Source organism: Nicotiana sylvestris, chromosome 5, assembly GCF_000393655.2.
Source record: "Nicotiana sylvestris chromosome 5, ASM39365v2, whole genome shotgun sequence".
Lineage (NCBI taxonomy): Eukaryota > Viridiplantae > Streptophyta > Magnoliopsida > Solanales > Solanaceae > Nicotiana > Nicotiana sylvestris.
In genome coordinates this window covers 178,438,980-178,464,511 of record NC_091061.1, presented here as the reverse complement: position 1 = coordinate 178,464,511, position 25,532 = coordinate 178,438,980, and the positions used below count along the sequence as shown (strand labels likewise).

General features: G+C 42.2%; 1 pseudogene; it reads right to left on the bottom strand.

The window, feature by feature from the left end:
* Positions 1-942: 942 nt before the first annotated feature.
* Positions 943-25,532, bottom strand: part of LOC104213172 (TMV resistance protein N-like) — a 29,732-nt pseudogene continuing 5,142 nt past the window's right edge.

The window sequence follows — 25,532 nt, the reverse complement described above, 5'->3', positions numbered from 1 at the left end:
CTAATATTATCCACTAAAAAATGGGTTGGACAATGAGACATAACTAAATAAACAAGAAGTTACTGATTTCCACTTTCTTTGTGCAAATTAGAAGATGAAGTACAGCAACATGAATGAATCGATAGGAGCATTGCTTTGTGGGCCCTTTTCTCTCAAAACACTCGAAGATCTCCGGCAGCTACGCATTTCTTGATCAGTGAAATGATGTAGTCCATGAAAACCGAATCACAGGGTAATGTAATAGCGCCATTACTTGGTAGCCCGAACTCTTCTTCATACATGTTTAAAAGTTGCCTAATGACATAATTTTAAAGGTAAGTCAAGGAAATCACAAAGCGCCTTTGATCAATTGTGTAGACGATAAAATGGCCTTTTAGGTCGTAAACTTGACGAGTTGACAAATTCCTCTACCTCGCATTCTCTTTCTTTGTTGTGAATTCAAACCACGCAATGATTTTTAGTCTAATTGAGCTACCTTAACCACTTTGAAAAAAGTCTCCTTTCTCTATGTATTTTGGCCGCGACCTGAGTTTTCTTTTACATGTACACATGCTTTTTCAAAAAGCTTTTCATCTGCACTTGTCAGTCAAAACTCGAAGCAGTCTGAGTTTTGTTGCAACTATTATGTGTCAAAGAGTCGCCCTACCGAACCCCACAAAAACTAACTGATGAAATGCAAACACCTGGAACTGTTTTCCCTATGCATATTTAGATAACATTGCAAATGGAAAAATAACTCTTATGTACTTCTTCGATTGAAGTTCCAAATAAAACAGATTTTTCCTTTTCAGGAACATTTAATGAAAAAAGAAAACACAATATTTATGATGCTGTTTTAGTCCCTCTATACTAAACTGAACCTCCACACAAAAGTGTATTGCTAAAGTTAGAGAGTATACAAATGAAAAGGTGAACATCAGTTTCTGATGAAGAGTATACAAGACTAGTTGAGCTCTACATCCCAAAGGAAGAACAGTTCCAAGGCTTCTTTCATCCATCCATTTTGGCACAGCTTTCTTGCTTCGCGAACATTCATCTGCAATTGGTTTTTACCTGTCAGCAAACGCGAAGATGTGATTTCATTTCACAATACTACTATTCTGGTCTAAGAGAGGAGTCACGTCATCTTTACTAATAAGACCAGTATATGGTATAGATATATGTAGATTTAAAAAGAATGGATTATTGCATACCCAAGTAATTTCTCTCGCGAATCTCTTTCTCAGGCCAAGAGTCTACTTGTTCTGCTACAAACCAAGGAAACATATGCTCTTCATAGGCAATGCTACCGGCTTTAGATCAAAGGGCTTCCAAACTTGCAACTTACTTTCATTAGAATGTGACCTTTGTTTCTAATGTTATTACAGTATGCGACAGCAACAACAACTGGATTCATCGGTCACGGAGTCATGGTTGGAATGTTCTGTTGGTTCATCCTCAGCTTCTTCTTTATACAACAAACGAAGTCCGTACTCCTTCATTTCTCCAGAAAAAGATAGCCTAATAATTCCATAGTCATTTGGTGTTTTTCCATTTGCCTTAGATGTATCCCATAAGACAGCAAGAGGTACCAACAAAAAATGAATTGGTGTATCACCTTCTGAATCATCGGATGATTCTGTATCACCTTCTGATAAAGTAAGTTTCTGGGTCATGCACGACATCCTATCATCACATACGGGGATCAATTGAGCTGTGGTGTCAATTAAGCTGCCATTGTAACATACAGCAAATCCCAAGAATTTATCAGGTATATACCAATTTTCAGGTAAATTGACTGATGCACTACTATCCGTTCCCTGATGGTGGAACCAACTTGGGATCTTCTCCCAGTAATGCCAAATGGTAAACACTTTTCGGACAAGAAATCTGAAGCAGAGATGTCATGCCTCAAGGAAGAGATTTTCTGAAACAGGGCATGTGCAAACAAATTATATATAGTATCAACGTGTGCATTATCCTCATCATCCTCATCATCAGGGAATATCACCCTCTGTAGTTTCTTTCTCTTTGTTACTAAATCATTGATAAATTTCAGAGCCATATGACAATCTACATGCAATTCATTTAATTCAGGGGGAAATTCTGGTAGCTGTGTAAGCCTCTCGCAATATGATAAGTCTAAGGATCGAAGAGCAACAAGTTGGGCTATGCTTCGAGGCAAATGCTCAAAATTATTTACACTGAGCTTCAACTTTTTCAAAGATGATAAGGATCCAATATCTTCCGGAAGTCCTCCATCTATTAGATTGCAGTTACTGAGATCCAGATCTTCCAAAGAGCATAATCCTTCACCCACAGGAGGGAACTCAAAGTGAACTCTGTTGTTTAAGCCTCCAAACTTCAACATTTTAAGTTTGTTCAAGCGTACGATGGAAGACGGAGGCCGTGAAATTAGAGTATTACTGGCATTAAGCTCCTCCAAGTTGTCTAAATCCCCTATCTCTTCTGGCAAGCTTTCCAGTTTTGAGCACTCCGACACATCTAAAACAACCAAACTTTTCAACCTACAGATGCTGCTTGGAAGAGCTACAAGGTTATTTCCACTGAGATCCAACTTTTTCAAAGAGGATGAGGATCCAATACGTTCCGGAAGTCCTCCATTTGTTAGATTGCAGTCAATGAGATCCAGATGTTCCAATGACCGTAATCCTTCAGCCACCGGAGGGAACTCAAAGTGCACTCCATCTTGGAGGCCTCCAAACTTCAAGATTTTAAGTTTGTTCAAGCGTACGATGGAAGACGGAGGTCGTGAAATTGGAGTATCACTGGCATGAAGCTCCTCCAAGTTGTCTAAATCCCCTATCTCTTCTGGCAAGCTTTCCAGTTTTGAGCAACCCCACACCTCTAGACTAACCAAACTTTTCAACCTACAGATGCTGCTTGGAAGAGCTACAAGGTCATTTCCATTGAGAATCATCATTTTCAAAGAGGATAAGGATCCAATATCTTCCGGAAGTCCTCCATCTATTAGATTGCAGTTACTGAGATCCAGATGTTCCAATGACCGTAATCCTTCAGCAACAGGAGGGAATTCAAAGTGCGCTCTATTTTTGAAGCCTCCAAACTTCAAGATTTTAAGTTTGTTCAAGCGTACGATGGAAGACGGAGGCCGTGAAATTAGAGTATTACTGGCATTAAGCTCCTCCAAGTTGTCTAAATCCCCTATCTCTTCTGGCAAGCTTTCCAGTTTTGAGCACTCTGACACATCTAAAACAACCAAACTTTTCAACTTACAGATGCTGCTTGGAAGAGCTACAAGGTCATTTCTACTAAGATCCCACTTTTTCAAAGAGGATAAGGATCCAATATCTTCAGGAAGTTCTCCATCTGTTAAGTTGCAGCGACTGAGATCCAGATGTTCCAATGACCGTAATCCTTCAGCCAGAAGGAACTCAAAGTGCACTCTATTGTATTCGAAGCATCCAGCTAACTTCAAGACTTTAAGTTTGTTCAAGCGTACAATGGTAGACGGAAGTCGTGAAATTAGAGTATCACTGGCATCAAACTCCTCCAAGTTGTCTAAATCCCCTATCTCTTCTGACAAGTTTTCCAGTTTTTGGCAACCCCTCACATTTAGACTAACCAAACTTTTCAACCTACAGATGCTACTTGGAAGAGCAACAAGGGTTTTCATAAAGCTCAAATGTAGGTCGGTAATATGAGTTTGGTACTGAAAATATGAGGATGGTAGTTCCCTTATCCCAGAGCCTTGCATGAGAATCAGTATCTCCGGCTTCATTCTCCCGTGGATTTCTGGAAATTTCTCTAAACTAGAGCAATATATTAAATCCAGACATTTAAGAGATTCCACGTTCACACATGGAAAACTCTTAAGGCTTTTACACCCACTCAAATCTAATTGAATGAGTTTGCTGCAACATCCCAAGGAATGGTGAACCTCTTCAAGATTAAAACAAAAAGACAGATCCAAATGTCATTCAAGAAAATAGTTATACACAATACATTCCTTTTGTTTTACTAATAAGTATTCCTTCCGTCCCACTGTGTACAACCCTAGGATGAGATTCATATGAATCTAATCTTACTATGAGAAATAACTGAATGAGTTAAAATGATGATGTGAAGGCTTGGGAAAAAAAAAGACACTAATACTTGGAACAACCCCAAATAATATAAATTACAATAATTTTTTGAGATGGAAATACATTAACTTGAGCTTATGGAATTAATAACTTTTGTTCATTTAAAGACATGCATTGTAATTCTAGCAAAAATAAAAAGTACCTCAAATAATACGTGACAATATCAATAATATTTGTTCCTTATCATTAAATTAAAGGACAAAGATAATTAGAGAGAAAAATAAAAGAAAAATAGAACTCAACTATTGTACCTTTGTTTCCATCCATAAATAATGCATCGAACTACGCTTGAGATCAAGGTGAACAAGCATTTTGGGATCAAATGTAGATGGTAATGACTCACAAGGATAGTCATCCAAGGCAAACCAACGCAAGTTGTTGGGTAGATACTCAATGGAGCCATGATAGCTAAAATTGGAACCATCATCCCAACTCTTTATGCATAATATCCTAAGCCTTTTCATATTTTTCATGGTCTCATTGCTAAAGTGTAGGCTAGAATTACTATAAACCCAAATTGCTTCCACTGCCATGGTCCCCTGGTAAGAAGATCATTAGGAAATACTAATGTTACTTCAGAGAAATACTTTTTGCAATTAATTCTATAGTTCAATTTTCTAATATTACATTTTTCTTAGAAGTTCATTAGAGTCAAGTTTATAAGCTTTTCATGTTGCGATAGAACGAAATTGCAATTGAAACAATACCAATAAATTGTAGTGACTTTTTAAAATAATAAAATAAATAATGGTAAAGAGAATCTCTGATTGAGTTATTATGTAATAAAATATCATAAAATTTTCAACTTAGTCCAAAAATGAAATTGGATCAAACATATTAAGTGGCTACTAGCTAGACTAATCAATTTAAAAAAATATAAGAAAAACGAATTAGGCAACGTAAATTAAAGAAGCTACTTAACAAATTAGGTAATTAATGTTTTTTTTTACTAATTAGGCAATTAATATTACTTTTGCTTTTCCTACTAATTAAAGTAAACAACTAAAAAGACGTACCTGCAAGAGTAAAAAGCAAGATGAACAAATAATTGGAATTGTTGTCCTATGTGTCTTTGGAATATAAACATTAGAAATTAAATATTATTGCATTGCTTAGGCTACTTACTGCATTGTTGCTCATCACTTCTTCGACTTCCTCGGCGAGCCATAGCCTGCTACGATCTCCAGGATCTTTTTTAAAATTCACTATATATTTACCCATATCCTGTATAAAGTCATGCATTTGAATCTCATTTTCAAAGATAGACACAAGAGATTTGTTAATTAAGACACGCAATCCATATTCAACTCCAGAATGACAACTCTCAAGAACATACATGAAGTAATTTTTTTCTTCCCCTCGCAAGAAGCATGCTATATCTAGAAACATCTCTTGTTGGATGGGCTCCAATCCATCATAACTGACTTTGAGCTTTTCAACAATTTCCGAATTAGAATTAATTTTCATGTGCTCTATAGCACTTTTCCATTCAGTTAAGCCTAAGTTATGCAGTAAAGAACCCCACACTTTGAGGGCTAAAGGAAGGCCTTTTGCATAATTTACTACCTCCAATGAGAGCTCCTTAAAACACTCATCTGGATCTTCTTTTCTGAAAGCATGTTGACTGAACAACTGCATAGCTTCACGGTCAGCTAGTCCAGTCACTGTATAAATGACATCATTCTTCCCTATCAAATAATTGTCTCTAGTTGTTACAATAACCCTACTTCCATTACCAAACCAACCAATATCACCTGCTAAATACTCTAAATGATCTTTATGATCTATATCATCAAGCACAATTAGCACTTTCTTAGAGCAAAGTCTATCCAGAATCATCCGCTTCCCATTGTCACACCTCCTTTTTCCGCACCCGAGGGGGTACAAGGGAGTTTTTTCAATTAAAGGACAATCAAAACGGGATTGGTTTATTTATTTCAGAGTCGCCACTTGGGAGATTTAGGGTGTCCCAAGTCACCAATTTTAATCCCGAATCGAGGAAAAGAATGACTTCATATTACAGTCTGCGTACCAAAAATCCGGATAAGGAATTCTGTTAACCCGGGAGAAGGTGTTACGCATTCCCGAGTTCCGTGGTTCTAGCACGGTCGCTCAACTGTTATATTTGGCTTGATTATCTGATTTAATACATGTTGAACCTATGTGCAAAATTTAACTTTTAACCGCTTTTGTCATTATTATTATTTTACGAGAATTGCAACGTCGTGAAAACATATCTCGAACCACGTTACATCAATGCACCCGTAGTTATCGATATATCTCGACTCGGTTGAGATTTGGATTTGGGTCACATAAATGTGCACCCGAATTAAGGAAAATAAATTGTTAAAGGCGCGCCTAAAGCAACTAGCGTCTTGTTATTTTGGGGAAGGTCGTAAAGATCCGTTAAACGGCACATCCCGAATTCTAAACACTTTAATATATACATACATTTAGAGGGCCCCGCAGCTTTGTACATTTTTTGTTTGTCGAGGCTCGTCTCATTCTTACTTTTAAAAAGGAACTTGCGATATCATGGACATGCATCTCGAACCACGTCACAATCAATGTACCCGTGATTAGAAACACATCTCGAATCCGTCGAGATTTGGATTTGGGTCACATAAATGCGCACCCGAATTTAAGAAGGTAAAATTATTAAATACGCGCTTAAAGAGGCTATCGCGTTATTATTCCGGGAGGGTCGTGAGATTTGCTAAACGACCCACCTTGGGGACTGAATGCTTCAATATATACATTTAACGAGGGCCCCGCAATTTGTGCATTTTTCTTTATTTTTTTGTCGAGGCTCATCTCGTCCTTATTTTAAAAGGATATCCTATAGCAACTACGTTTCTTATCGCGTTTGTCTCTACTAATAGAAAACAGAAATAGTCCTAGTTAATTACATGCTTGTAGGCTTATTTATAGCAGGATTCAAAATGCTTTTACAGAATAAGTAAACGTCATTACGCACACGGACAGCTGATTGAACATTACGGGCCCAAATCTAGCTCATGCGGGATGGGCCAGACCTGGGCCACTGTTTGTTCGATGCGGGCCTGCTTCGTCTGTTTTGACCTGGGCTCGACCTTCATGAGGTTGAGATTGCAAGCTCTGTGTTCTTTGTCTTAAAAGCATGGTTTACCAGTTATATGAGGCAATTTATCAGAAGGTAAAGAACTTAACTAGTAGTGTACAGTTTTCATGCTTGGCATACATTAAAGAATTATACCACACCATTAAACTAAATCTAAGATACAACCTACTGCATTGGGTATACTTTTATCTACCAGCCTGCATATACAATTGGATGTCAAATTACCCTACATTTACAGTTGCTATGTGTTAAAGCTAACCCAGTATCCGAACAAAATACAAGCTATCATACATCCCGGATCATTCAGTGTACAGGCTATACATAAACTAAACGATCTTCAACCTTTTTCTTTGTATTCATACTCAACTTCAGATTACATTGACAGTATTAGTTGTGTACCTGGTATAGAAGAACAAAAGAAGAAGGAAAATGATCAGCTGAGTAGTACACAGCAAACACAACAACAGCAGATAATTCAGCCCAACACAGCAACAACCAAACAGCCACAAAGATGAAGTTCACACATTGGTCGAGCAACAGACAAATAATCCCAGGAAAGAGTAGTGAACCAACAGAAATAACAAAGTACTCAATGCAGCAACACCAACAGTTCAACAATCACAAGCAGCTCAATCAGGGCAAACAACAGAACTTGATCAAGACAACTTGACCAATGTGAACTCTTCTGTGGTTTTCAGACAGTGTTTGGTTACAATATTCTCAGAATTTATGTTTCTTTCTTTCAGTTTTTTTTTTAAGAAAAACCTTCTCTTTTAGGCTCCAAAAAAAAATCCCCTTCCCTAACGGAAGGTCCCCCTTCTTATAGCCTAATCCCAGCACTTTACAGCCTGCTGGACAACTCAAAATTCCCCCTCTGTTGTTTTTCCACTCAGTTATTTTAAATAACAAAACTCCCATGAGATCCCTGACAGCCCCTCTCTATTTTTGTTGTTAAAGTGTCCTAATCTCTTATTTATTTAGCCAAAGTATGGGCAGCAGGAATATAATCTGACAGCACATGCTGTCCAACTATTTTAATTCCTTAAAGCTAACTATACACATGCTGCCCACAGTCTAAGCCAAGAGAACATGCTATCCAATTAAGATCAAAGTCTGAACTGCCATTATAACCTACCCCCTAGATGTTCTTTAATTCAAATTGAACAAAACTAATAGGCAATACAATTCAGTTCCTAATGGGATTCAAATACGATCACAGCAGAAATAAACAACACGAATCAAGTTGTTACCATTAATGACTGAAACTAATTGACGACATACATCGACTCGACTATATTAATCGTAACACATAACAATCAATCGTTCATATAAACAACACGTACAGAGTCCCGAATGACTTCAGACAACTTTGTTCAATCACTGGGAACCTATATGAATTAACTCATTTGACGACTAATCTAATTGACGATCATGTATATCACAGAATACATTCAGAACACACATAGAAAATCAAACGACCAAATAAAAGGTCTTTGACAGAGATGGAAGAAATCCGAATGAAAAATAACAAAAATAACAAACAAACACAACGAAACATGCTGACAACTTAATTAGCAGTTGAATAAAACAAAAAGGAAAAGAAAAACTTACCGAAAATGTCCAAATAAAATTGACCCAAATCTGACTCAACTTTGACCCCTTGAGGCCGAACAAACTTTAATCAGGGTGTTCTCACACGAGAACACCTTGATTAAGGTCTATTAGACCTCAAACTCTGTTAAGACTGGCCAGTTTCCAAGGCTATTCATGTTCTAGGTTTTGGATTCTCAGATTTGAGATTCTAAGAGTTGTGGGTAGATTCGGACCAAACCAAGCCTGGTTTGGTCACGAGGGGGGTGAGGGGAGTGTCTGGTATGAAGATGGTGAGGTTTGGCATAGGTCAGAGTTCGACTCGAATCTTCAAATGAAGATTCGAGACGAAGGAAGGTGATTCGAGGCTAGGGGGTAACAGATCCATGTTCAGGAGAGTGAGGTGGTCCTAGGGTGTTCAGGAGGTGGTCATCGGCGTTCATGCCGCCGGGTTCTGGTGAAAAGGAAACTAGGGCGGCTGCTAGGGTTTCGGGGGTTCAGGGCTTGGTGAAGGAGATGAGTGAAGGGGGGTTCGGATAGGGGGCGTGGGGTGTGAGGGAAGGTTTATATACGGAGTGGAGGATTGGATCCGGGCCGTTAGATCAGATGATCTCAACGGCTTGGATCTGATGGTGAGGGGTGAGACGAGGTCGTTTAGCATTAAAACGGGGTCGTTTGGATTTAAGTGAGGGGTTGGGTTGGACCGGCTAAACAGGTCGGGTTACGGGTGCAGATGTGGACCGTTGGATAGGTGTGGTTGAACGGCTCAGATCAGACACCCTATGCGGCGTCGTTTTGGGTCCGTGCCTGGGCAGCTCATGTTTGGACTGGACTTGTGTCCTGGTTTTGGGCCTGATTCATTTTGGGCCCAAACCACTTCATTACTCTTTTCTTTTGTTTTTTCCCTAATTTTAAAACAAAAAATGAAATAAATAAAAAAAATGAAATTAAAACAAACAACAATGCAACACAATTATCACACATATATAAAAATATTTAAGTAGGTTAAATCACAACCTAGAATGAACAATGCATATATATATTTTTGAATTTTCTTTCAACGACCGAATTACGGTTTGATTACTATGACAGACATACCTTGTATTTTGACTGATAAGATCAAAAATGCAAAAATGGGACGAACCACAAATGACTAGCAGTACATGTCATGAAAAATTGAAAATTTGTACAGCGAGGTCACTGGTCACTATTTTTGTTTTCCTTTTGGAGTGATTGTCCGTGAAGCAAAAATCACGTGCTTACAGCTGCCCTCTTTGCACGAAGACACGAAGGGTTTTCGCGCAAAGATAAAGCGAGCGATTTTTGCCCGTGCGAATACTCCGTATGAAGCATTTTTTGAAAAAGGTTTGACCGAACCTTTGCTTCAGAGGTTTCCTACATATCCTGGGCTGAACAGGAATCAGATCAATGTAGTTCGGGAAATTTTGGTAGCTGGGACTACCGCGTGACTGTAGTGTTAGCTGCTGCTGTGCGCTGTTGCATGCTGCTGTAGGATGCTACCGCTCACCGTTCTCCTTGTTACATTTTCTGAAAGGAAAAACAAGAAGCTAAGCTAGAGTATGGATCATGAGATCTCATCTATCTTCAACTTGTTCTTGTTGCCTTGCTTTCTTGTCGGCTAATGCTTTCCTCTGATGCCTTCACTTTGTGAGCTTGGGGGATGATACCGGTCCTTCGCCTTTTCTGAATGCCAGTTTTCATCACTTCGCTTGATCTGTTGGGAACATGGCCCTCTTTTTTTAAGCCTTTCAATGGTTTCTTCAGTGGTATGGCTTTCTTCATCAAAACTGTTATGTTGGGCATGCTATAACGTTCCCCAAACTGCTTCCCTCGAGACGCGTTCCTTCTTCCTTTTGAATCGCGCGCTTGCCTTTGCAGCCTTCTGCTTTTTGGTGCTGGGGATTTTATGGTTTCCTACTTGGGGATCTCTGTTGTAACCTTCCGCCTTTAGGTGGGGTTACTGATTCCAAAATCTAGAGCTGAAAAGTATTCCCGCATTTTAATGGTGGGCGACCTAGAACTTAAATGTATTCCCGCATTTTACTGGTGGGCGACCTAGAACTTAACGTATTCCCGCATTTTGCTGGTGGGCGACCTAGAACTTAAATGTATTCCCGCATTTTACTGGTGGGCGACCTAGAACTTAAATGTATTCCCGCATTTTACTGGTGGGCGACCTAGAACTTAAATGTATTCCCGCATTTTACTGGTGGGCGACCTAGAACTTAAATGTATTCCCGCATTTTACTGGTGGGCGACCTAGAACTTAAAAGTATTCCCGCATTTTACTAGTGGGCGACCTAGAACTTAAATGTATTCCCGCATTTTACTGGTGGGCGACCTAGAACTTAAATGTATTCCCGCATTTTACTGTTGGGCGACCTAGAACTTAAAAGTATTCCCGCATTTTACTGGTGGGCGACCTAGAACTTAAAAGTATTCCCGCATTTTACTGGTGGGCGACCTAGAACATAAATGTATTCCCGCATTTTACTGGTGGGCGACCTAGAACTTAAATGTATTCCCGCATTTTACTAGTGGGCGACCTAGAACTTAAAAGTATTCCCGCATTTTACTGGTGGGCGACCTAGAACTTAAAAGTATTCCCGCATTTTACTGGTGGGCGACCTAGAACTTAAAAGTATTCCCGTATTTTACTGGTGGGCGACCTAGAACTTAAATGTATTCCCGCATTTTACTGGTGGGCGACCTAGAACTTAAATGTATTCCCGCATTTTACTGGTGGGCGACCTAGAACTTAAATGTATTCCCGCATTTTACTGGTGGGCGACCTAGAACTTAAATGTATTCCCGCATTTTACTGGTGGGCGACCTAGAACTTAAAAGTATTCCCGCATTTTACTGGTGGGCGACCTAGAACTTAAAAGTATTCCCGCATTTTACTGGTGGGCGACCTAGAACTTAAATGTATTCCCGCATTTTACTGGTGGGCGACCTAGAACTTAAAAGTATTCCCGCATTTTACTGGTGGGCGACCTAGAACTTAAAAGTATTCCCGCATTTTACTGGTGGGCGACCTAGAACTTAAATGTATTCCCGCATTTTACTGGTGGGCGACCTAGAACTTAAATGTATTCCCGCATTTTACTGGTGGGCGACCTAGAACTTAAATGTATTCCCGCATTTTACTGGTGGGCGACCTAGAACTTAAATGTATTCCCGCATTTTACTGGTGGGCGACCTAGAACTTAAAAGTATTCCCGCATTTTACTGGTGGGCGACCTAGAACTTAAAAGTATTCCCGCATTTTACTGGTGGGCGACCTAGAACTTAAATGTATTCCCGCATTTTACTGGTGGGCGACCTAGAACTTAAAAGTATTCCCGCATTTTACCGGTGGGCGACCTAGAACTTAAAAGTATTCCCGCATTTTACCGGTGGGCGACCTAGAACTTAAATGTATTCCCGCATTTTACTGGTGGGCGACCTAGAACTTAAAAGTATTCCCGCATTTTACTGGTGGGAGACCTAGAACTTAAAAGTATTCCCGCATTTTATTGGTGGGCGACCTAGAACTTAAATGTATTCCCGCATTTTACTGGTGGGCGACCTAGAACTTAAATGTATTCCCGCATTTTACTGGTGGGCGACCTAGAACTTAAATGTATTCTCGCATTTTACTGGTGGGCGACCTAGAACTTAAAAGTATTCCCGCATTTTACTGGTGGGCGACCTAGAACTTAAATGTATTTAAATTGTTTCCTCGTTCTTCCGAGAAAATTTTGACAATTGGCAGAAAAATTTCTGCCCCGGTTTTTGGTGATTTCCCTGGCGTTGCGTCTTGCTGCCATTATCAATCATTTGTTTTCCTGCAGCAGACAAAAGGATTTAGTTAATTTAATCGTGGTGGGAGGAGGTGCCTTTCTGGCGGATGATTTTTCTCTCTTCCCCTTTTCTTGCTCTATGCCTCCATAATTGGTTGGTGGACAAAATTGCTTGTTGGGGGTATCCGGCCTGCTGGGGATTGGTTTTCAATTTATCCCCTTCTTTTTTTTTTGCTTTCTCTTTACAGTACATGCTGTGGGAGTCTGCTTTTACTCCCGAAACCACTCCCTTTAGGAGTTTTACTTCTTCCAAAACCGCAGGGCACAACATTGCATTGCCCGGGGCCAGCCTTTAGGACTGTTGGGGTTATCCTGCATTGGGTGAATCCCCCTTCGGTCTCTGGTAGTAAGCTTTGAAAAATCCTTTTCAAGACAAATTTTTAGGAAGAAAAAATAAAAGATAGAAAAAGGAGAAAATCTTTCTGAACCGATATTTGGTAGGAGAAGAAATTCAGAAGAACTTATCTGGAGGACATGACTGGTCCCCGTGATCATGTCGTGCAACATAGATTCCCGATCCAGTCTATTTGTATTAATCGATTTGCCCGATGGTCTGACTTGCTGGGGATGATAAATGAGTGTCCATTTCGTTGCGAATGTGGTCGCTTTTTGTTGATCTGTCTTGTCGCCTCATAGTTCCCTTCGAGGGGTTTTCACTAATGAGACTCTCTCTTTTCTCTCATCTCTCGGCGCCTTATGGTGCCTGTGAAGGTTTTCACCAATAAGACTCTCTCATTTTATGTCCCTCATCTTACGTCGCCTTTCGGTGCCTGTGAAGGTTTTCACCGATAAGACTCTCTCATTTTATTTCTTCATCGAGGAATCGGGGTGTTGTCGATACGACCCTCTCTTCTGGAGATTCCTTTGACCATCAATTCATTCCCAGTCTTATGATCCTCTTCTTTGCTGGGGATCGGTGTATTATTCTCGGCTTTATTTGCCTGACTTGGCATCTCTTGGATATTGATCGGGAGGTCTTTTGGACGTCGATGTTGGTTTTGGTGTGGGGCTAAAGAAAGGCTATCAAAAATGAAATAATTTGATGGGTGATCTGCTACAACTTTTGGAATCAAACCTTTGTTGGAACTTAAAACATAACCTCTGCCCCAGTTTTCTTGCTTGGGGAATTTTATTTTTTTATACTTGTGTTGAGCTACGTGCGTTACGCACACTGTGCCTATTATGCACACTATGACCGAGCCGTGAGGCGCCTACGTATCCTCTTCGAGGAATCAGGTCAAACGTAGTTCCCACGGTTTTGTATTTCTTATGATTTTATCTTCTTTTATTTCTTTTCTTTCTCCTTCTTTTCATTTTCCTTTAAAGATTTTTTTTCTTTTCTTTTCTTTTTTTTTTCTTCTTTTTTTTTTCTTTTCCTTTTTTTTCCATGTCTTTTCCATTAGTGATTCCAAAAGAGGGGTATGAAAGAATAACTTAAGGCTCAAAAGGGGAAGCAAGGGTTAAAAGTGTTTGGATAGAAGAAAGAATTGCCTCCGTCATCTCATTATCCAATAAATGCCAAATACAAACAAACAAACCAATAATTGCCATAATTAAAGAAATTACGCATAATATCTCTTGACTGCATCAGAATTGATAGCCATGTCGACACATCTTCTCTCGATATCTGTCAAACACAAAGCACCATTGGACAACACTCTGGTCACGATATAAGGCCCCTGCCAATTTGGGGCGAATTTGCCTTTTGCCTCGACCTGACGTGGGAGGATCTTCTTCAATACCTGCTGCCCTACTTACAAACTTCCTGGGGCGCACCTTCTTATTATATGTTCTCGCCATTCTCTTCTGGTATAGCTGACCATGGCACACTGCTGCCAATCTTTTCTCATCTATCAAGCTCAACTGTTCCAATCGAGCTTTGACCCATTCCTCATCATCAATCCTGGCTTCAGCGACAATCCGTAGGGACGGAATTTCGACCTCTACTGGTATTACGGCCTCGGTTCCGTACACCAACAAATAAGGAGTTGTACCTATGGAAGTCCGGACGGTAGTGCGGTAACCTAACAAAGCAAAGGGTAATCTCTCGTGCCATTGTCTGGATCCTTCCACCATCTTTCGCAGTATCTTCTTGATATTCTTATTGGCTGCTTCGACCGCTCCATTCGCCTTGGGACGATATGGGGTGGAATTGCGGTGGGTAATCTTGAATTGTTGGCATACCTCTCTCATCAGGCTGCTGTTAAGATTCGCACCGTTATCCGTGATGATCACTTTTGGGATTCCAAATCTGCAGATGATATGGGAGTGAACAAAGTCCACCACTGCCTTTTTGGTTACCGACTTGAAGGTTTTAGCCTCAACCCATTTGGTGAAGTAATCAATGGTCACAAGAATGAACCTATGGCCGTTGGATGCTGCCGGTTCGATAGGTCCAATGACATCCATGCCCCATGCTACAAACGGCCAGGGTGCTGACATCGTATGTAACTCTGTTGGCGGAGAATGGATCAGATCTCCATGTATCTGGCACTGATGGCATTTCCTCACGAAAGTGATACAGTCGTGTTCCATGGTGAGCCAATAACACCCTGTTCGAAGGATCTTCCTTGCCAATACATATCCGCTCATGTGTGGCCCACAAACTCCAGTATGTACCTCTGCCATAACCATTGTGTCTTGACCGGCATCTATGCATCTCAACAATCCCAAATCCGGGGTTCTTTTGTACAACACTTCTCCGCTGAGGAAGAAACCATTCGACAAACGCCGAAGGGCTCTTTTTTAGTCTCCAGTGGCCTGTTCTGGATATGTCCCCATTCTGAGGTATTCCTTGATATCATGAAACCAAGGTTCGCCATCTGGTTCCTCTTCTACGGCGTTGCAATAAGCGTGCTGATCACGGACCTGGATGTGCAGAGGATCAACATACATTTTGTCAGGGTGGTGCAGCATTGATGCTAAGGTGGCTAAGGCATCCGCAACCTCATTGTGAACTCTCGGGATATGTTTGAACTTCACCGATCGAAATTGCTTGCTCAGATCATGCAAGCATTGTCGATATGGTATGAGCTTTAGATCTCGCGTTTCCCATTCACCCTGAATCTGATATACCAAGAGGTCCGAGTCTCCCAAGACCAAGACGTCTTGGACATCCATGTCCGCAGCCAAGCGCAGACCCAGAATGCAAGCTTCATACTCGGCCATATTATTGGTGCAATAGAAGCGCAGTTGAGCCGTAACAGGATAATGGCGTCCTGTTTCAGAAATGAGTACTGCTCCTATTCCAACCCCTTTCGCATTTGCAGCTCCATCGAAGAAAAGCTTCCAACCCGGTTCCTTAGTTAATTCCATCTCATTTGTATGTATTACCTCTTCGTCGGGAAAATACGTTCTTAAAGGCTCGTATTTTTCATCAACAGGATTCTCTTCCAAATGATCGGCCAGCGCCTGGGCTTTCATGGCTGTCCTCGTCACATAGACGATGTCAAACTCTGTGAGCAGAATTTTCCATTTTGCCAACCTTCCTATGGGCATAGGTTTCTGAAAGATATACTTCAATGGGTCCAAACGTGATATGAGATAAGTAGTATACGAAGACAGGTAGTGCTTCAACTTCTGAGCTACCCAAGTTAGGGCGCAACATGTTTTCTCGAGTTGAGTATACTTGACCTCATGTACTGTGAATTTCTTGCTAAGATAGTAGATGGCCTGCTCCTTCCTTCCTGTGTCGTCATGTTGCCCCAGCACACAACCAAACGAATTTTCCAGGACCGTCAGATAAAGAATTAAGGGCTTCCCAGGCTTAGGCGGGACCAATACGGGTGGATTAGACAGATACCCTTTGATTTGGTCGAAGGCCTCCTGACATTCTGCCGTCCAACCTACCGCAGCATCCTTTCTCAGCAGCCGAAATATGGGCTCACAAGTTGCTGTGAGTTGAGCGATGAACCTGCTGATGTAATTGAGTCTACCCAGCAAACTCATTACCTCTGTTTTGTTCCTTGGCGGTGGCAAATCTCGGATGGATTCAATTTTGGATGGGTCTAACTCAATCCCCCGTCGACTGACGATGAATCCTAGCAACTTTCCTGATGGAACCCCGAATGCGCATTTGGCCGGGTTAAGCTTGATATCATACCTTCGGAGTCTTTGGAAAAATCTCCTTAGGTCTGCTACATGGTCCTCCTGACGCCAAGATTTGATGATCACATCATCGACGTACACTTCTATTTCTTTGTGTATCATGTCATGAAACACAGCAGTCATTGCTCGCATGTACGTTGCCCCAGCGTTCTTTAAACCGAACGGCATTACCCGATAGCAGTAAGTTCCCCATGGCGTGATAAATGCTGTCTTTTCCGCATCCTCCTCGTCCATTAGGATCTGATGATAACCCGCATAGCAATCTACAAAGGATCCGATCTCGCGCCCAGCGCAATTATCGATCAAGATATGAATGTTGGGCAATGGAAAATTGTCCTTGGGACTTGCTTTGTTAAGGTCGCGGTAGTCGACGCACACCCTGATTTTCCCATCCTTCTTTGGAACTGGTACCACATTGGCCAGCCACTCGGGATATCGAGTGACCCGAATGACCTTCGCCTGCAACTGCTTAATCACCTCTTCTTTGATCTTTACACTCATTTCTGTTTTAAACTTCCTTAGCTTTTGCTTGACCGGAGGGTATGCCGGGTCAGTGGGCAATTTGTGAACCACTAAATTGGTGCTTAATCCAGGCATATCGTCATATGACCATGCAAAAACATCTTTGAATTCCATGAGGGTTTTGATCAATTCTTCCCTGACATTCGGCTCAATGTGGATGCTGATTTTGGTTTCTTGGACGTTATCAGTGTCTCCTAGATTTACAGCCTTAGTGTCATTTAGGTTAGGCTTGGGTTTTTCTTCAAATTGGCATAGTTCTCGGTTTATCTCTTCGAAGGCCTTATCTTCGTCATATTCAAATTCATCGTCGCAAACGACCTCTTGCATCATTGAGTCAGATTCAGATTGATTTATTAGACTAGGTCGAAGATCCGCTGTGCATGCCATGTCATTAGAACCAGTAAAAAGAGAACTGTTCAGAAAGAAAAAGAACAAAACAAAATTAAAATGGGACAAAAGAAGAGAACTTTATTAAACTTGCGGGATAAAAGGGTTCACACTTTTACAAAACAAAAGTAAAATTTGGATTACACCCTGGAATAATCCGAACAAACAAACAAACAAAACATAAATCAAAGCCTACTACCAAGACTCCCCTCGGACAGGAAGAGGAGTAACTGTCCAATTGTTGGTCTTGGCCTCAAGCCCCACAAACTGTATCTCTGTTCTGCTGGAACCTTCTCCAGTTTCTACCATACTGACATCAGCGAATAGCCTCTCAAAACTCTGATTCAGGTCCTCATTTACACCGATCAATGGTCCTAGAATCTTTGGGACCGGTGACCCCTTGGCACTTGCTTTGACAAAAGACCTTGAGAGACGTGGCACCGGCTTAGGCAGAAACCAGACCCTCTTCTTCATTTTTCGCGCTTGCTTCCTATCTGTTGTGGTTGGTTTGAACCCCAATCCGAAAGTTTCCAGATTTTTAGGTAAGGTGACAGGTTGGACAATCCCCTGAAGCTCGACTCCTAGGCCCTTTCCCGGCACAAATCCATTACCCAGCATTTCTGAGACCATCATGACTGTCGCGGCAGCTACCCTAGGGTGTGGGATGATCTCTCCTTCAGAGATTTTGTTGGCCGACCCTGTATCGAAAATCTGAGAGACCCAAGGACCTTTGTCGTCAGTGGTCTCTATGAAAGGTACAATGGCTCCACCCATGGTGCACGCCGGGTCCTCGCCGTGTAGCACGACCTCTTGTCTTTCCCACTCGAACTTTACCATCTGATGTAGGGTGGAGGGCACTGCTTTGGCTGCATGAATCCACGGTCGCCCCAACAGAAGGTTATAAGATACTGTGGCATCTAACACCTGGAACTCCATGGTAAACAGGACTGGCCCGATGGTTAATTCAAGTACAACATCCCCCACAGTGGCTGTTCCGTTTCTGTCGAACCCTCGGACACAGATGTTGTTCTTGTGGATCCTTCCGTGGTCGATCTTTAACTGGTTCAGGGTAGATAGTGGACAAATATTGGCACTTGAGCCGTTATCCACCAATACTCGAGTTACTACCGAGTCTTCACATTTGACAGCTAGGTATAGAGCTTTATTATGCTCCGTACCTTCCACCGGCAGATCATCATCTGAGAATGTCACCCTGTTCACCTCGAAAATCTTGTTGGCAATGGTTTCTAGGTGGTTTATGGAAATCTCATTGGGTACATGAGCTTCGTTTAATATCTTCATCAGGGCCCGCCGATGCTCCTCAGAATGGATCAGCAATGATAGCAGTGAGATCTGGGCCGGTGTTTTTCTCAGCTGTTCGACCACGGAGTAGTCCTGCACTTTCATCTTCCTCAGGAACTCCTCAGCCTCTTCTTCGGACACAGGTTTCTTGGTTGCAGCTGGGTTGGTTCTCCTTAGTTCTACCGGAGCAAAACATTGACCTGATCGAGTCAGCCCTTGCGCTTCACAACTAACTTCTTCCACCTGTTTTCCTTTGTACATCACCACCGCCTTTTCATATTTCCAAGGCACAGCCTTGCTATCAATCATCAGCAGCTGGACTACAGGCTTTATGGTGACCAGTTCTCTATACACCTCCTTCAACACAACTGCTGGTGCGGGCGGAATCCCTGATATTACCAACTTGTTTGGCTCGGGTTTGCTTGTTACAGCGGATGGGCTCTTTCCCAATATCACTACAGGCTTGACTCCTTCTCCCTGTGACTGTACCCTCGCTCCCCCACTAGTTGAGACTTCTTTCGGGGTGGCCTGGATCATCATCACTGTTTGTGAGGGTTTTCTCAACTCTCCTCCCTCATACACCAACTCAATCATGTGAGTCTCGTGGTGCACTGGCAGTGGGTTCTGGTTGATGTTAGGAGCCTCCTGTGTCTGGACCTCGATCTTATTGGTGTCAATAAGATCCTGTATGGCATGCCTCAATTTCCAACACTTCTCGGTATCATGCCCGAGCATCCCTGAGCAGTATTCACAACTTATTGATCGATCCAAATTCTGAGGTGGGGGATTTGGTTCTCGAGTCTGGACAGGACTAACCAAACCCAATTGCCTCAGCTTGTGGAACAAAGCGGTGTAGGTTTCTCCCAACTCCGTGAAAGTTCTCTGTTTCCGCAACCTGTCATTCCTAGCATCTGGTTCCCCGAAAGCCTGCCCCTTGAGGGTTTCTATACGCCCTCGGTGGAGGATAGGTGTTTTGTGGTGGTGCATATATGTTCTGGGGAGCCGGCGCGCGCCATTGCGGGCGAACCGGAGGCTGAGTGTATGCTTGAGCCTGGTGTACGGAGCAATGTGGTTCTTGAGGCGGATAGAGATGTTGTGGTGGGTTATATGGGTAGTTTGGCCTGTGAGGTCTAGGTTGGTTGTAGTATGGCTTGCCAGCCCTGGACCAACTGCCTGCCTCGATCGTGGCAACTTTTTTCTTTCTTTCTTCGCAGCGCACCTCCCGTGCCGCTCTGAATAGCCTGAGTCGTGGCCTTGAGTGCCGAGTAGTTCAAGATTTTGTCGGACCTCAGACCCTCTTCTATCATGACCCCTATCTTGACCACCTCGTTGAAAGATTTTCCAACCGTTGTCACCAAGTGACCAAAGTAGGTTGGATCCAATGTTTGCAAGAAATAGTCCACCATCTCTCCCTCTCTCATGGGAGGATCGACTCTAGCTGCTTGTTCTCTCCAGCGGAACCCGAACTCGCGAAAACTTTCCCCGGGTTTCTTCCCAGTTCTTAATAATGTGAGACGGTCAGGGACTATCTCGAGAATGTACTGGAAATGTCCTGCGAAAGCCTGCGCCAGATCATCCCAAGTATACCACCTGCTGGAATCCTGCCTGGTATACCATTCTAGTGCAGATCCGCTCAGACTTTGGCCGAAATAAGCTATCAGCAACTCATCCTTGCCGCCTGCCCCTCTCATTTTGCTACAGAATCCCCGCAAATGTGCCATGGGATCACCGTGCCCTTCATATAAATCAAACTTAGGCATCTTGAACCCAGCCGGGAGTTGGACGTCCGGGAAAGGGCATAGATCTTTGTAAGCTACGCTGACTTGGTTGCCCAGTCCGTGCAGGTTCCTGAAGGACTGCTCCAGGCTTTTGAACTTTCTCAACACCTCATCCTGTTCGGGGGCTTTAACCGGCTTTTCAATCTCTGCCGGTACCTCCAAGTGTGGATTGTAAGCCTGTGGTTCGGGGGCATGAAACGTAGGCTCAAGGGGATAGTATTGTGTATCGTGAGCCTGAAACAATGGCTCACTGGTCGTTCTTTGCAAAGGGGCTGATGTTGGTCCCACAAAAATGGGAATATTGGGTGTTGGGAGAGGTTGATGGGGTGGTGGAGCTTGGGAATCATGAGGGCTTCTTTCTTGATGATAAAGGGGATTTGGGCGGCTTGTGGAAGGGCCGGAGTGAGGGTATTCCGGCATGTGCCCCAGTGGCTCAGGGCTCTTTTGTGCTTTGGCTAGGGCTAGCTGCATTGCATTCATCTCTAGTCCCATCCTTTCAATCTTTTCCATCGCTTCTTTTAACAACTGGCTCATCGGCCTTTCTTCCTCATTACTATTCTCTGAAGTAGTCATGCTTGTTGCTACCGGTCCTTTGGATCTGGTTTGGTATGAGTGTGTTGCCAGAGTTCTTTAACAACTAACTTGTCTGGTTCAGACAACAACAAACTTTGTTAGCATTAGAGTTTAACAGATTTGATCATAACACATAGAGGATGCAATGCTCCTAGGCAGTTAACCGTTTCTACATGCTTTGCTTCAAACAACATGCGTCATCCCGGTTTGCTCATTTGTCCCCTTTTTATTTATTTTTGTATTTTCTTTCCTTTCTTTATTAAAAGCGGTCGAATCTTATGGGGATTGCCTACGTATCACGTCCCCGCGAGAATCAGACCAGGCGTAGTTCTGCCTTAAAGTAAAGAAATACAAAATTCTTGTGAAATCATTAAATTCATTCTCAAAATTTTGCTATTTACAAATTATTTCAAACAAGGAATAGCAATAATACAGACTCCATGGTTCTTTGATCCTATTTGATTAAAGGAAAAATAGAAAACAACATATGGGAATGCAACAAAGCCAAGTGATAGGATTTTGACCACGGATTAATTTTCCGACTTAGGGACCCACGAGGCATCATTCGGCCTTTTCGCGGCTCTAGGTGTGAGGTCTTTCTGCAAGCTTTTTAATTCATTCATGATCCGGTGGACGCAGCCCATGATGGAAACAAGAAGGGTCTTCCGAGGCATTTGCTCGCATGCCAGGCATTTCATGTAGATGTAATGCCCAATCTCGTTGATCCTTCCTCGAATGTTGTCCCTTTCTGCGAACAACTGCCTTATCTGTCGGTTCTTTAATCCTAGTGTTTGCGCATTGGTGGCGAGTTGATCCTGGAACATCTCCATTTGCCTTTCCATCCTGGTCATTGCATTGTAATAGCGTCTTCTGTCGGCTTGGGCATCTTGTGTTTGCTTGAAAATCTGCTCTTGCAGAGCGGAATTCGTTTCCTTTACCGTTTTGACGCTCAGTTCACAATCCCTCATGACTTGTTATAGGCGCTGCCTCCGGGCCATTGTACCTTTTGCCCATTTGGTCCGCAGTCTTGCTGTGCTAGCCTTGGATCTTTCCAAATATTCTTGGCATTCCGCAACCTGATCCTTTAACCCTGCTATTAATCTTTTATCCACCCGGCTCCTTGGCTGGTTGTCGGCCTCCTTTCCCATCTTCCGGATCTGAGCTTTGAGGATTTCGCATTCTCTGATTAATCTGTTCTTTCTCCTTTGTAGGCGGCAGATTGTAATTGGTATTCAAACTTCATATCTTGAACTTGTTGTTTTAGTTTGCCTGTTTCGGCAAGATATTCTCGCTCTTTGGCCAACCAGCCTCACTGCTCTTGTGAAGATTTGGCAAACTCTTGCAGGTGAGGTCTTTTGGTCGGCCTTCCAGATGATGTCTCCCCTTTGTACCAGGCCTGATACCCGGGCAAAACTTCCCCTTTTGCCTGATTCATTACACAAGTATTTGCTTCTAAGTATTGACATTGGCTCCAAATTTGGCGAACCCTCGCTTCAGGAAACTGGCCGTCGGGACTGATCTCAATCACCTGGGTGCTTAGATCCTCGTCTTTCGGCACTATCTGACACCTCCCAAGTTGCCTTAAGACCCGATGTGGCGCGTATGGTTGAATGCTCTTAAGTCCCATTAAGAGAAAATGGGGCCTGGCTGCTGGCATGTATATGACTTCGTCGATTGGTAACTACCCTAGCGCCCACTGTATTTGACTGGCGTCGAGGGTACGGAAATATGAGGTCCATGCTGTGACTCCTTCAGGTAGGTAGGTCTCATTAACTCTGGTATAGAACTCCTCTATGCAGGTCTTTTCAGCGGATCCATGGCTCAGAAACTGGGCTCGGTGACATAGGTGTTCGGTCATCCACATTTGCAACAACAAATTGCAACCCTCGAAAAAGCTTCCTCCGGCTTTGCAAGACGTGAGAGCCCGGAACATATCAGATACTATCATGGGCGCCAACGTACTATCTCTCTGTGTGAGCAACGTACTGACGACCCCTGCTATCTTTATGTCAATATTCCCGTCTTTTCTTGGGAATACTAAGAGTCCTAAGAAAGTTATCATGAAAGCAATCCGTCTATGTTCTTCCCACTTTTGACGATTACCTTTGCTGCACAACTGGTTTTCTGGCTTGTCGAATCCTCCTATGTGACCATATCTTTGATATATGAAACTCATGCTGCAAAAACCTTTTGCCAAGTCAGGGTTATGAATTGTTCTGACTATTTTTAAGGAGTCCAGAAACCGGTGTATTGCTACAGCTCTTGGAGCAATCAGATATTTGTGCCTTAAAGGAGTCTCAGCGCTGCCGATATACCCTACTATTTCTTCTAAAGTTGGGGTAAGTTCAAAGTCCGAGAAATGGAAGATGTTGTACGCAGGATCCCAGTGGGGGATTAGTGCCCTTATGATATCTCCCCGTGGCCTGATATCCAACAAACTCGTGAGGCCTTTCAGATACTTCTTGATTTCGTCATGCCCTTCTTTGCCTAAATCATTCCACCAGAGCTGCAATTGGAGGAGGATTTTATTTATGATTGAAAAGGGTTCATTTGGAGTCGTGCTCATTCTGCACATTTATTAATAAGATTTTTAACAAATGAAACTTATTCTGATAAAAACAAAAATATATGCGAATTTCCTCAAAAGGATTTTTGAACACGACCTTTCAGCACTTCATAAACGAAAATTTTTAAGGTTGTGTGAGAAAAAAAATGAGGTGGCCGTCTGTACCAAGGCAGCCTTCCGGAGTTCCTTTCGGGAACATTTGGCTATTTTGACATAAGCGGCATCACCCGGACTTGTTTATGACTCTCTTATCATTTTTCAAAAATAGAAAATTCAACATTGCAAACACGGCCTTTCAATGCCTCGGGACTGTAATAAGACTCTTTTTTAATTTTTATTTTTATAATAAGACAAACTATATACTTCTATATAAAACAGAACAACGATTTTTCTATTTTTCCTTTGTTTTTTTTTGTTTTTTTTTTAAAAATAAAAAATAAACAATCAATCCCTTAACCGCTATTTCCTCTTTTTCCAATTTTATAACATTCGTAATATTCAAACACCGGTCAGCATGCGGGCACGAGACAAATAAATGCACGGAAAACAAATAGGATGCATCAGGATGGCCTTTTCATATCAGGTCGCTAGTCCTAGACGGACCCAACCCCTGTGTTGAGTCCCCTAAGTCAAATGCAACGTGATGCAAATAAGCGTTCCTACTAGGGATCCGGCATGAAGTCATGTTATTCTATGTTCAAAACCTGGGTCGGTGTTCTAGACAGTGTACCCGAGCGGAACAACTCGAGCTGAGGAAGGAGCTCCTTTTCGGGAACCAAAAGGCCAGCCGGCTTAGAAACTTTCCGAGCCTCTTTTATTTAGGGTATGACACTAACAGAATAGGGAGTCTCAACCAGTGAGCACATCCCTGGAGGTAAGAAGAGAAAGGTTTAGGCACAATTTATATACAGTTCAGATAATATCAAAGCGGTAAAGGCAACATTTAGCACATTAGGCTCAAAACAGGTAAAAATCAGATAAAGCTAAATATAACAATTTATCTAAGCTCGAATTTCTAACCCTGAACCAGTGGTTCTGGGTTTTAAATGTCCCCAGCAGAGTCGCCAGAGCTGTCACACCTCCTTTTTCCGCACCCGCGAGGGTGCAAGGGAGTTTTTTTCAATTAAAGGACAATCGAAATGGGATTGGTTTATTTATTTCAGAGTCGCCACTTGGGAGATTTAGGGTGTCCAAAGTCACCAATTTTAATCCCGAATCGAGGAAAAGAATGACTCCATATTACAGTCTGCGTACCAAAAATCTGGATAAGGAATTCTGTTAACCCAGGAGAAGGTGTTAGGCATTCCCGAGTTCCGTGGTTCTAGCACGGTCGCTCAACTGTTATATTTGGCTTGATTATCTGATTTAATACATGTTGAACCTATGTGCAAAATTTAACTTTTAACCGCTTTTGTCATTATTATTATTTTACGAGAATTGCAACGTCGTGAAAACATATCTCGAACCACGTTACATCAATGCACCCGTAGTTATCGATATATCTCGACTCGCTTGAGATTTGGATTTGGGTCACATAAATGTGCACCCGAATTAAGGAAAATAAATTGTTAAAGGCGCGCCTAAAGCAACTAGCGTCTTGTTATTTTGGGGAAGGTCGTAAAGATCCGTTAAACG